Raw genomic sequence first — 14832 nt, forward strand, 5'->3', positions numbered from 1 at the left:
GTCACCGAATGAAAGAGTAGCGGGACCAGAGGCAAATGTTTAGGGAGCAGAAACATAAATTTCTCCTTAAGGAGGCAATGTAATTTCAAAAATATTGATCAACCTTAATGAAGAGATTTTCTGTTTTAGTGTCTTTGGATGAGAGCTAAATAATGGGCGAGAAATCCTCGTTCTTTTCGGCATACTCGCATGGGATCGGAGGGCCCGGTTTAACGTCTTACCAGCAAGACGGGGGCACCAACAGTGCAGCACTACCGCAGTACTGCACTGGAGTGTCAGCCTGGATTATGTGCTCAAATCTCTGGAGTGCTGCTTGACTTGGCTGCAGCTGAGCCACGGCTGACACCTACACTCAGGTCATTTGGCTGGAGAGAAATGACGGAGATAAGTGGAAAAATTATAATGGAGTAAACCTTCAATTTGTCGTCCAACAGAAGAGCGGGCATTGTAATCGGACGCCTATTATAGAAACAGTCCGATTTATGTTGCCATCGCTTTCTGAAGCATTGAAAATCAGGCCTGTCTTTAATGGAATGGCTCGTGGTCAGTTGTTAGTCACTCTGGGTCTGTTTAAACCGGGAGTGCTTGCAGTCCCGGATCATTCTGTGACTGTTTAAAATGGCAGAGCTCACAGTCCCGGATCATTCCGTTTTTTTTAAAGTAGAGCGATTTCAGCTTTCATGACTGAGGTGTTGAGTTTAACTAAATCTGACTGGGCTCGTCCGGGATTTGAACTCGGGATCTCTGGCATTTTAAGCCACGGAAATTCCCTAAGCGAGAATCATACCCCTAGACCAACGAGCCGCCGATGTATTGTTTCAAGTTGCATTGCGATTCCCTGCGCTGGTGCAAACCCAGCTCGCAGAAGTCCTGTTCATTCAGTTAAAATATGTTTCCCTTTTCCTCAATCCGCTTCTTTTTGCGAGCATTTTACTTGAATCTGCTCACAATTCTCCCCATAAAAAGAAATCCAGCAACGTCAGTGGCCGCGTGGCCTAATGGATAAGGCGTGTGACTTTGGTTGCGAGGTTTTTCAGTTATCAGACGATTACAGGTTCGAGTCCTGCCGCGGTCGTTCAATTAACTGGGCGGAGGTTTTTCTGTTCTGAATCTGGCTTCAAACCGACCATTGTTGACAGTCCCTCAACTGAAGCAGCGGAAGACCTTTTGCTTACATTAAGCTGATTGTACATTTTCAACATTGTCGATCTGTGTGCATGGGCATGATAAGCAGTGAAGTGGACTTTCTTTCAGGGTATTTCTGCTTAGATGCAAAAACCAGGAAATGGAATGGCTGAGAGCAGTGCATGGTTGAGACGAGGTGGCCGAGAGGTTAAGGCGATGGACTGTTAATGGAAAATGCGGATCCCATCCTCGTCGTTATTACATTTGATATTGGTACACTTTCCGAGCTTTTAACTGAAACTTGCCTAAGATGAACTTTCAAATGCAATTTCGTCAGAATCGCCCTGGTGCTCCTGGTCTGTGCCCCATGCATTACTCATATCTTGTTAAAATTAACGAGACCACTGCAATTCTTCAACTTCTTGAATGAATGTGGAGCAGTGATCGTGATTCGGAGATTGTCGAACTCCTCCTTTCTTCTGCTGAGATTGTCACTGACTGAAAGTGTAGCGGGACCAGAGGCAAATGTTTAGGGAGCAGAAACATAAATTACTCCTTTAGTAGGCAATGTAATTTCAAAAATATTTATCAACATTAATGAAGAGATTTTCTGTTTTAGTGTCTTTGGTTGAGAGCTAAATAATGGGTGAGAAATCCTCGTTCTTTTCGGCATACTCTCATGGGATCGGAGGGCCCGGTTTAACGTCTTAACTAGCAAGACGGGGGCACCAACAGTGCAGCACTACCTCAGTACTGCACTGGAGTGTCAGCCTGGATTATGTGCTCAAGTCTCTGGAGTGCTGCTTGACTTTGCTGCCGCTGAGCCACGGCTGACACCTGCACTCAGTTCATTTGGCTGGAGAGAAATGACGGAGATAAATGGAAAAATTATAATGGAGTAAACCTTCAAATTGTCGTCCAGCAGAAGAGCGGGCATTGTAATCGGCCGCCTATTATAGAAACAGTCCGATTTATGTTGCCATTGATTTCATAAGCATTGTAAATCAGGCCTGTCTTTAATGGAATTGGTCGTGGTCAGTTGTTAATCACTCTGGGTCTGTTTAAACCGGGAGTGCTCACAGTCCCGGATCATTCTGTGTCTGTTTAAAATGCCAGAGCTCACAGTCCCGGATCATTCCGTTTTTTTTAAAGTAGAGCGATTTCAGCTTTCATGACTGAGGTGTTGAGTTTAACTAAATGTGACTGGGCTCGTCCGGGATTTAGAATCCGGGACCTCTCGCATTTTAAGCCACACGAAATTTACCGAAGGGAGAATCATACCCCTAGACCAACGAGCCACCGATGTTATGGTTCAAGTTGCATTGCGATTCCCTGCGCTGGTGCAAACCCAGCTCGCAGAAGTCCTGTTCATTCAGTTAAAATATGTTTATCTTTTCCTCAATCCTCTTGTTTTTGCGAGCAGTTTCCTTGAATCTGCTGACAATTCTCCCCATAAGAAGAGGCTCAGCAGCTTCAGCGGCCGCGTGGCCTAATGGATAAGGCGTCTGAATTCGGTTGCGAGTTTTTCAGTTATCGAAAGATTGCAGGTTGGAGTCCTGGCGCGGTCGTTTAATTAACTGGGAGACGCTTTTTCTTTTCTGAATCTGGCTGCAAACCGACCATTTTTGACAGTCCCTCAACTGAAGCAGCGGAAGGCCTTTTGCTTACATTAAGCTGATTGTACATTTTCAACATTGTAGATCTGTGTGCACGGGCAGAATAAGCGGTGAAGTGAACTTTCTTTCAGGGTATTTCTGCTTAAATGCAAAAAGCTGGAAATGGAATGGCTGAGAGCAGTGTATGGTGGAGACGAGGTGGCCGAGAGATTAAGGCGATGGACTGTTAATCTATTGGGCTCTGTACGCGTGGGTTCTGGATCCCATCCTCGTCGTTATTACGTTTGATAGGGATTGCCAGCGAGGCCCACGTTCCAGGAAGGAATAAAAACAACAGTTTTTTCGCGCCTGATGTTGCTTAATAAAGGGATTGTTGATGAAGTGCCTGTCTCACTAGATGCTACTTGACCTGATCAACGTTCGCTCCATCATATATTTTTTATTTTGAACTTTGCAGCGAGCATTTCTTCGGGCAACAACAAAATCAATACAATTTTATGACAGGAGTGCGTTTCGAATCCACGCCCCCGAAAAGAATGAAGCTTTAATTCAGTGCCTTAGACTGCTCGGCCACGCTATCACACTGGTGGGATTTCATTTCTGATACTGGTGACTGATAATTGAAAGCCGGCATTGAGTCAAGGGCTTTGCATTGAGAAAGAAGGAAACAAAGAGCTTTCTGAGCTCTGTTTATGGAGCGAGGTGGTTGAGGGGTTAAGGCGGTGGGTCGCTAATCATCTGTGCTCTACACGCATTGTTTTGAATTCTACCGTTATTGTATTTAAGACTAGATCTTTTTCAACGCATCCAAGACTCCTGAGTCCTTTCCTTGTCCAATCCGCAGTGGGAAGTTTTGTTTTGCTGCCTCACTCTATTTGCACAAATCAGCAAAGTCCTCATTTCAGCCCAAACTGTTTCTTGCACGGAGGTGTTGAAATTGTAAGCTATAAGTTACGTGAAGTGTAATTGAAAGTGGACAGTGACGTCTGATAAAAGGAAAATTTCTCTTCAGATGCTGCCTGATCTATTGAATATTTCCAATATGTTCTGTTTTAATTTTGTGCTTTCACTGTAGCAGTTTACCCGACAACACAAAACCTGCCTCAAGGGCGCAGTTTCAGGCAAAACGTTTCTGCGCTCTTCTCACATACAAGATCTACTTACCTTTCCCCGCACACGATGTAAAGGCAGCTGTTTCTGCCCACTTTCTCCTGCACCGCAACATTCCAAACACACGTTGCTCCTGGCATCAGGGAGTCTCAGAGTTTCTCAGAGGGGATTGCCAGAGCAATGGGGAGCTCAGAAGCTGTGAGGGAATTGAAGGGTTTCTGAGATAGTATCACGTGGGTATGAGGGCTCTAAATGGATACCAGAGAGAGTAACGGACACTCAGAAGGTATTATAGAGGGAAAGGGAACTCAGGAGTTATCAGAGAGGTTTAATGAGGCCTCGGGAGGTATGAGAGTGTGTAAGGGGCGCTCAGACTGTATCGAAGAGGGTACGGGACGCTGAGGAGCTATCAGTGAGAGTAAGCAATACTCTGGAGATATCAGAGTGAGAAATGAACACTCAGGTTTTATCAGAAAGATTGAGGAACGCTTAGGTGGTAGCAGTGAGTCTGGTGGAACATGAGTTTTTATCGCATAAACTTCACATTGTCTAAATATCAACATGGTTAATGAAAGCAAAGTTGAATCCGAATGTAACAGCTGGTCTGCCGTGTCCTAAGTGGGGACTGTAACGATCAATAACATGTCATTCTATAGTGGACACTAGGTGGAGCCATAGAGCTGTGTAGAGCTGTATATAAGACTGCACTACCCAGCTGTATATATATTAAGACTACATTACCCATGAGGCACTAGGCTACCAACAAGGAAGCAGTCAAGATGGAAGCCTCTGCAGATACTGTACCAGTCCACATGTGCTCAACAAAGTAACTAACAAAAGCTAGCTGTGTTCATAATAAGAATGTCTATTTATTAATGAACATAACATGGTACCAGGATGGTGAAGATCTGCTGAAAATTGTTAAAAGCGACATGGAGAATTTGAAGCCACCAGAGCGTTTGAATCTCACAGAAAAAATCGACTACAATTGGCAGACTTTTAAACAGTAATTCGAACTCTACATTGCAGCCATCGGATTCGGTACGAAGCCAGACGCAAGGAAGATAGAATTGCTGCTTACGGATGCAGGCCCACAGGTGATAGAGGTATTTAATACATTTGTATTTAATCCAGTGGAGAACAGAGAAAAATTAGGAGATGTGCTAAAAAAATTTGATGCACTTTGCGCTCCCAAAAAGAATGAGACGTATGAAAGATACATCTTCCGTTCTCGGACACAGCAACAAAATTAGACTTTTGCTAGCTTTATAACTGACCTGAAACTGAAAGCACAGACATGTAATTTCTCTGAGCTCAAAGCATCCATGATTCGTGACCAGATTGTGTTTGGTATTCATGATAAAAAAGTCAGGGAACGTCTGTTGAGAGAAACCAAACTAAATTTGGAAAATGCGGTGAAAATATGCCAAGCCAGCGAGCTAGCTCGAAAGCACACGAAGACTTTCAGTGAAATCAATAATGATGCGATTGCAATGAGTGATAATGCTGCTGTCGGTGCTGTGTACTACAAGGGGAAGAAACGTGGGCAGAACAGAAATGAAAAGCAATCGGAGGATGAAATTTTTAATTGTAAACGCTGTGGTTACAAACACCAGTAAAGACAATGCCCAGCGTTTGGAAAAATGTGCACAAAGTGTAATGGAAAGAATCACTTTGCCAAGCAATGCTTTTCAAAAGTAAAAACAACGAAAGGGCAACAAGTTAATGTGATTGAGGACATTGATGCTCAAAGTGATCACATTTGCAGTAAGTTTTGGCTGCTCGAGGAACTCCGGCTCCGTGTTGAAGAGCTGGAGTCCTTGCTTCAAACACTGAGACACATCAGGGAGGGGGAGAGTTACCTGGACTCTGTGTATCACGAGGTAGTCACACCAATTAGATTAATTAATTCAGATGTAGTCCGTGGCCAGGGTCAGGATGGTGTGACTAGAAGTGAGGCAGGTGCGGGGACCAAGGAGGTAGTGTTGGAGGAGCCGCAGCCCTTGCACTTGTCCAACAGGTTCGAGGCTCTTACTCCCTGTGGGAACAGGAGCAGGAACTGCAGGGAGGATGAGCAACCTGGCCACAGCACCGTGGACAGGCGGCCATTCAATTGGGGGGAGTTAAAATAAATGTTGTAGTGGTAGGGGATGGTATCGTTAGGGAGATAGATAGAGTTCTTTGCAGCCGAGAGCGAGAGTCCCGAAGGCTGTGTTGCCTGCCCGGTGCCAGGGTTAAGGACATCGCCTCTGGACTGGAGAGAAACTTGGAGTGGGAGGGGGAGGATCCAGTTGTCGTGGTCCATGTTGGTACCAACGACATAGATAGGACAAGGAAGGAGGTACTGCTGAGGGAGTTTGAGCAGCTAGGGGTCAAATTAAAAAGCAGAACCACAAGGGTAATAATCTCTGGATTATTACCTGAGCCACGAGCGAATTTGGCTAGGACAAATATAATTAGAGAGTTAAATGCGTGGCTCAAAGACTGGTGTGGGAGAAATGGGTTTTGCTTCCTGGGGCACTGGCACCAGTACTGGGGCAGGAGGGAGCTGTTCCATTGGGATGGGCTTCACTTGGCCAGTGCTGGGACTAGAGTCCTGGCGGATCATATAACTAGGGTTGTAGAGAGGGCTTTAAACTGACTCGTGGGGGGGGAGATTCCTAGAGAGCAAATAATAAAAATGACAACAGAGAAGGTCATAGACTTAGGTTGCAGTGGGGAAATTAAAAATCAGTGCGTGTCAGGAAGGGGCAGAAGGTATGCAGTAAAAGGTAAAGTACTAAAAAGGGGAAAAGCAGGAACTAAGTGTCACAAAACATCTTTGAAAGTTCTCTATCTGAATGCACGTAGCATTTGTAACAAAATAGACGAGTTAATGGCACAAATAACTACATATGGGTATGATCTTGTGGCCATTACAGAAACATGGCTGCAGGATGACAATGCCTGGGGATTAAACATACCAGGTTATTTAACGATCAGGAAGGACAGGCAGGAAGGAAGGGGAGGTGGGGTGGCTATGATATTAAAGGAAGGAATCACTGTAATAGAGAGAAATGATATTGGGTCAAAAGATCAGGATAATGAAACAGTTTGGGTGGAGGTAAGGAATAATAAGGGGAAAAAACACTAGTGGGCGTAGTCTATAGGCCTCCGAACAGTGGCAACTCTGTTGGACGGAGTATCAATCAGGAAATAGTTGAGGCTTGTAATAAGGGAACATCTATAATTATGGGGGATTTTAACTATCATATTAATTGGACAAATCAAATTGGGCAGGGCTGCCTTGAGGATGAGTTCATTGAGTGTATTAGGGATGGGTTTCTTGAGCAGTATGTAACTGAACCGACGAGGGGGCAAGCAAACTTAGATCTGGTCCTGTGTAACGAGATGGGATTAATTAAAAATGTCCTAGTAAAGGATCCCCTTGGAATGAGTGACCATAACATGGTTGAATTCCATATTCAATTAGAGGGTGAGAAGGTTGGATCTCAAACAAGCGTGCTAAGCTTGAATAAAGGAGACTATGAAGGTATGAGAGCGGATTGAGTAGAGTGGATTGGGACAATAGATTAAAGGGTAAGACGATACATGATCAGTGGTGTACATTTAAGGAGTTATTTTACAACTTCCAAAAAAAATATATTCCACTGAGAAGAAAAGAGTGTAAAAGAAAAGACAGCCATCCGTGGCTAAGTAAAGAAATTAAGGATAGTATTCGACTAAAAACAAGGGCATATAAGGAAGCCAAATCTATTGGGAGGATAGAGGATTGGGAAAACTTTAAAAGACAGCAAAAAATAACAAAAAGATTGATTAAGAAAGGGAAGATAGATTATGAAAGTAAATTAGCATAAAATATAAAAACAGATAGTAAGAGTTTTTATAGTTATATAAAAAGAAAAAGGGTGGCTAAAGTAAATGTTGGTCCCTTAGAGGATGAGACCGGGAAATTAATGGTGGGAAATATGGAGATGGCAAAAACACTGAATGAATATTTTACATCAGTCTTTACAGTAGAAGACACTAAGAATATACCAACACTGGATAAACAGGGGGCTAAAGGGGGGGATGAGCTAAACACGATCAAAATCACTAAGGAAGTGGTACTCGGTAAAATAATGGGACTCAAGGCGGATAAATCATCTGGACCTGATGGCTTACATCCTAGGGTCTTGAAGGAAGTGGCGGTTGGGATTGTGGATGCATTGATAATAATTTTCCAAAACTCCCTGGACTCGGCAAAGGTCCCGGCAGACTGGAAAACTGCTAATGTAACACCCTTATTTAAAAAGGGCAGCAGACAGAAGGCTGGAAACTATAGATTGGTTAGCCTAACATCTGTGGTAGGTAAAATTTTGGAGTCCATTATTAAGGAGACAGTAACAGGACATTTAGAATATCAGAATTTAATAGGACAAAGTTAGTATGGTTGTATGAAGGGGAAGTCATGTTTGACAAATTTGCTGGAGTTCTTTGAGGAAGTAACATATAGGGTGGATAAAGGGGAACCAGTGGACGTAGTGTATTTAGAATTCCAAAAGGCATTTGACAAGGTGCCACACAAAAGATTATTGCTTAAGATAAAAAACCACGGGATTGAGGGTAATATTCTGGCATGGATAGAGGATTGGCTATCTAACAGAAGGCAGAGAGTTGGGATAAATGGTTCATTCTCAGACTGGCAATCAGTAACTAGTGGTGTTCCGCAGGGGTCAGTGCTGGGGCCCCAGCTCTTTACAATCTATATTAACGATTTGGAGGAGGGGACCGAGTGTAACATATCAAAGATTGCAGATGATACTAAGATGGGAGGGAAAGTAGTGAGTGAGGAGGACATAAACAACCTGCAAGGGGACATCGACAGGCTAAGTAAGTGGGCAGAGATTTGGCAGATGGAATACAATACTGGAAAGTGTGAGGTTATGCACTTTGGCAGGAAAAATCGTAGAGCAAGTTATTATCTTAATGGCAAGAAACTGGAAAGTACTGAAGTACAAAGGGATCTGGGGGTCCTGATGCACGAAACTCAAAAGGTTAGTATGCAGGTGCAGCAAAGGATTAAGAAGGCCAATGGAATGTTGGCTTTCATTGCTAGGGGAATAGAATATAAAAATAGGGAGGTATTGCTTCAGTTGTACAAGGTATTGGTGAGACCGCACCTGGAATACTGCGTACAGTTTTGGTGTCCATACTTAAGAAAGGACATACTTGCTCTCGAGCCAGTACAAAGAAGGTTCACTCGGTTAATCCCGGGGATGAGTGGATGGACATATGAGGAGAGGTTGAGTTGATTGGGACTCTACTCATTGGAGTTCAGAAGAATGAGAGGCGATCTTATTGAAACATATAAGATTGTGAAGGGGGTGGATCGGGTGGATGCGGGGAAGATGTTGCCGATGATGGGTGAAACTAGAACTAGGGGGCGTAGTCTTAGAATAAGGAGCTGCTCTTTCAAAACTGAGATGTGGAGGAACTACTTCACTCAGACGGTGGTAGGTCCGTGGAATATGCTGCCCCAAAAAGCTGTAGAAGCTACATCATTACATAAATTTAAAACAGAAATAGACAGTTTCCTAGAAGTAAAGGGAATTAAGGGTTACGTGGAGCGGGCAGGAATTTGGACATGAGTCTAGGTTCGGATCGGTCATGGCCCTGTGGGTCGCGGAGCGGGCCCAGGGGCCGTGTAGCCTGATACTGCTCCTATTTCGTGTGTCTAATTCTGTTAGATTCAGGAGATGGTTCTGTGATAGTGGATTGGCGGTTAGGATCAGATCAGCCATTACTTATTGAATGGCGGAGCAGGCTCGAGGGGCCGATTGGCCTACTCCTGCTCCTATTTCTTATGTTCTGATGTTCTTATGATTTAAGTGAGACATTTTTTGTAGGAATGGTGTCATGTGACGATATCAAAAAAAGTACAGAAAATGTGCAGCCCTCAGAAATGGACAATGCTGAACATAAAGTCAATGCAGTAAAAGTGGACAAATGGATGATCCCACTGCAGATAAATGGAGCATTAGTTACATTGATACTGGACACTGGGGCAAAAGCAAACTTAATCAGTATGAGTGACATAAAAAATAAGAAAGAAAAGCCGAAAATACAGAAAAAGTCAGTACTACTGAAGAGCTATGATGGACAGAACATAGATAGCTTAGGTGTATGCAGACTTAAAGTGACAGTCAAAGACAAAGTGCATCATCTCTTGTTTTCTGTTGTGGCTGAACGACTTGATTCGATACTAGGTGACAAAGCTTGTGAAGACTTAGAACTGGTCAAGAGAGACTACCGTATAAACTGTGCCATAAGCAGACCAGATGACTCAGGTGATGAAGCAGAGAGCCCATCAAGGATGAAAAGGCGAAAGGTATCCATGTCTTCAAAAAGCCTAGTTTCTCCAAGAAGAAGGAAAAATACTTTAAGGTCAAAGAGAAGCCAAAGGAAGAAAAGCACAAAGAGGAAAACACAAGGAGAAAAAGTCCAAAGATATAACCGCAGCAGATGTTGTTAAGCAGTGGAAAGAGAAAAAGAAAAAGAAGAAGCCTGCACCAGAGCAGGAAGCAGTTCTGGAGGATACTCATTCTTCCCTTAGGCCAATCTTTGGTGTTCCATTAGCCGAGGCTGCTGAGAGGACTATGCTGTATGATGGGATCCAGCTGCCAGCAGTTTTTCGAGAGTGCATTGACTCCATTGAGAGTTATGGCACTGAAACCCTCTCCAAGCAAAGATTGCAAGGAGACCTCGATCTATTCAAGACCAGATTGATGAGAATGCCGCAACTGCATCTTGTCATTCACCTCCAGAACAATGTCATGAAGACACATCAGACTTACCCGTGTTGAGAAGATCCACACGTGAAGTAAAAGAGCCTGATAGACTTAATCTTTGAGTACAATGTAAAGCTTTGAATAGGGCTGACTGTTTTGAAAATGTTTATGTTTATAGAGCACTAACAAAAGTGTTACTGATATTATCTTTATTGTTTTCTTGAAAGTTGATTGATATTGATTTTGTTAAACCTCAAAGAAAGGGGGATGTAACGATCAATAACATGTCATTCTATAGTGGACACTAGGTGGAGCCGTAGAGCTGTGTAGAGCTGTATATAAGACTACACTACTCAGCTGTATATATATTAAGACTACATTACCCATGAGGCACTAGGCTACCCACAAGGCAGCAGTCAAGATCGAAGCCTCTACAGATACTGTACCAGTCCACATGAGCTCAATAAAGTACCTAGCAAAAGCTAGCTGTGTTCATAATAAGAATGTCTATTTATTAATGAACATAACAGGGACAATGGGAAGATAGAATGGTGTCGGACTGGACATTTGCAGCGCTCAGATATACATTTATTACATTTATTACTGACACAGATCCCCCACCCTATACAAAAATAATAATACAGACACATCTAACTATATTAGTAAATAACAGAGACGCAAAATCATTTACATTCAACACATTAGCAACTCGCAAATACACGTGTATCTAACATGGGCACATCTAAATATATTTAAAAGGATCACAGGTTATTGATTGCTAAAAAAAAGACTTTAATTGAGTGTCTTTAAGTCCTGAAGTAAATATGCTAGTTTACATTAGTCTTCTTCCAAAGCCACTGGAGATTGCTGTGGAATGATATGGGCCCTATCTGATAATTTATGATGTGGAACTGCAAGTTTGAAGCACAATGGATTGATTCCACTTGCCCTGTTCTGCTGACTGCCAACACAATACATACTTACAACCAATGAAACAAACCTGCCTTGGATGGAAGTGGGCTTCGTTTTCTGGAAGGAATAAATCAACTGGGCCGAAAAATTACCTCCAAAAAATCTAGATAAAATCGTTCTGTATAAGTAAAGGACAAATTGTCAGAAGTGGAATTCGAACACTCGCCTCTAGAGGAAATTACAACCTAAAAAGAGCGCCTTAGACCATTCGATCATTCTGACCTCCTGATTCAAAACCTAATGACCCTGCAGTTACACACTGAGGTAAACAAAACGCGAACTGTTGCTGGAAGGCCCTGGGATTTCACTGTCAATGTGTTCTGTGTATGAGGAGGCCTCGCTGGGCCATGTGGTATCTTGCTTCACTGGCAGTAATGCGCTGCTTTCGCTGCAGTGGGTCCCCCAGCGATGGGTATTAGTATTATTTCTTTTCTTGTTATATATAAATGACCTGGAGTTGGGTATAGCGAGTCAAATTTCAAAGTTTGTGGATGTGTTGGCAACGTAATAAGTAGTGAGTATGTTATTGGCAGATTTCAGGAGGACATAGACAGACCGGCGAAATGGTCATGGCAGATGAAATTTGACAAATTAATTAAGTTTGGTAGGAAGTATCAGGAGAGTCAAAATAAACCACGTGTTTCATTTAAAGTGGGGGCAGGAACAGAGCGACCTGGGGGTGTACGTTCACATGTATTTGCAGGTGGTGGGACAAGTTGAGAAGGCTGTAAGGAGGGCATTCACGGTCCATGACTTTATAAATCGAGGAATTGAGGAAAAAGCAAGGAATTTATGTTCAAACTTCATAAAATACTAATTAGGCACAAGCTGGAGTATTGTGGCCAATTCTGGGCTCCACAGTGAGGAATCATGTCAAGCCCTCAGAGAGTGTGCAGTGGAGATTTACTGGAATGGTACAAGTGATGAAAGACTTCAGTTAGGTGCAGAGCTGATTCAATACTAACATTTAAAAGGTAATTAGATAAACACTTGGAAATAAAAAAAATATGCTGGACTATGGGGAACCCGCAGGGGAGTGGGATTAATTGGTTCACTCTTACAAAGGCTCGATGGGCCGAATGCCCCCTACTGTGCTGTAATATTCTATGATTCTATGTTATCGATCTCCATGGTGTCACCTATAGGCGAGAGATGCAAAGCTCTGCAGAACTCTGCTTCAGTGGTATCTTGTTCCCCAGAAATGGGCTGTAATGCGCTGTCTGAGGCCACATTCGCTGCTATTTGCCAGCAGCGGGTTATTGAAGAGAGCTGCTTTCGCGGCCTCACTCATTCCAGGCTCTAGAAAACAGCAACCAAACGATAGATTTGTTGCCGTGTCTGAAATGTAGATTAAAACAGTTGTTATTAACCGAGGCAGCCCTGCAGGATCTTATAATGATCTCTCACAAATCAACTGAAGCCAGTGAGGATGTGAATATCATTTTGCTTTTCTAAAATAAACGGTGTGACATTCATTGTGGAAACATGGAGAGAGTCTGGTGTGGCTCACTGCGGAAATATCCATGTCACAGTGAACCAGCTCTCCTGCAACCAGTGCGGCCTCCCATCCGTCCTTTCGGGGCCTAGTCTGCTAAGATGAATTCTGATTTCCGTGAAGCCAGTCTCAGGCTTTTATATATTTTTGATGTGCTTGCTATCCGACCGCAGGGTAAATGTTGGGAATATCAGCCGGGCCCAGCTGGCAATGTTTGCAGCACATTTGTGTTCATTCGTTGAAACCTGAAACAGTGAGACAATAAGGTAAAGATTACTCGATCGTTAATGGAACCATCAGTTATTTGAGCTGACAGCTGACCTTGTCAACCGATTGTGCCAACGAGACCCAACCCTTTCCAAACTGAAACACCGAGCTACAACCTCAGATTACAGCGACCAGTATGGATCGATGATGTATTACAAATTACTTTCAGTCTGATGCAGATAAGTGGAGCATTGGAGACTGCATTTTATACATTCCGAATTCCAATGCCCTGTCAGCTCAGCCCGCTGATCTATTCCCATTCCCAGCCCTTTTTCAAATTTCGATGACGTCCACCCTATAACCAAGTTTGCTGATGGCATTAAGTTAGGCGGCAAAGTAAGTAGTGTAGGTGGGAGCATAAAGTTCCAAAGGAACATTGATAGATTAAATGAGTGGGCAAAACTGTGGCCGATTGAGTTCAAAGTGGAGAACCGTGAGATCATCCACTTTAGACCTGAGAAATATAGATCAGAGTATATTCAAAAAGGTGAGAATTTAGGAACCGTGGAGGAGCAGAAAGTGTTAAAAGTCTACGTACATTAATTACTTCAAACTGCTGGACAGGTACAAAAGAAGATGAAAGGTTCATGGAATTGTAGCCTTCATCTCAAGTTGGCAGTAATACAGAGTGGTGGAAGGTCTGCTGGACGTCTACAGGAAAGATAGGGAAATGGTACAGGGGGGAGCAGTAGTCTTAGTGACTAAGTGTGAAATGACTTCAATCATAAGAGAGACTATAATGAGAGACAAGCAGGCAATGGAGACTTTATGGTTAGAATTAAGAGCTAGGAAAAATTTAAGACTGCAGTGGGAGTTGAGTAGAGGCCCTCTGATCGCAGCTGTGAAGTGCTAGATTTTATAAAGAACATAAGAACATAAGAAATAGGAGCAGGAGTAGGCCAATCGGCCCCTCGAGCCTGCTCCACCATTCAATAAGATCATGGCTGATCTGATCCTAACCTCAAATCTTCTATCACTCTGCATCCACCCGAACCCATGTGAGGCGAAAAACCAGATAAAGACCCAATGGCCAATTTGGGAGAAAAAAATCTGGGAAATTCCTCTCCGACCCATCTAGGCGATCGAAATTCTTCCAGGAGATCACTCTGTCCCTATATTTTCTACAGTACTTACCTTCTGTAAAGGCGATCTCCACCCCAGCCAGGAACAGGAATAAAACCATCTCCTGAAATCTAACACAGAATTAGAGCACAGTAGGTGCAGAACAAGGCTACACGGCCCCTGGGCCCACTCGACTACCCACAGGGCCATGACCATTCCGAACCTAGACTCATGTCCAATTTCCTGCCCGCTCCCCGTAACCCTTAATTCCCTTTACTTCTAGGAAACTATCTATTTCTGTTTTAAATTTATTTAATGATGTAGCTTCCACAGCTTTCTGGGGCAGCAAATTCCACAAACCTACCACCCTCTGAGTGAAGAAGTTTCTCCTCATCTCAGTTTTGAATGAGCAGCC

Source organism: Somniosus microcephalus, unplaced genomic scaffold (genome assembly GCF_052327205.1).
Source record: "Somniosus microcephalus isolate GS21.2 unplaced genomic scaffold, FLI_Smic_1.0 unresolved_chr1, whole genome shotgun sequence".
NCBI classification, from domain to species: domain Eukaryota; kingdom Metazoa; phylum Chordata; class Chondrichthyes; order Squaliformes; family Somniosidae; genus Somniosus; species Somniosus microcephalus.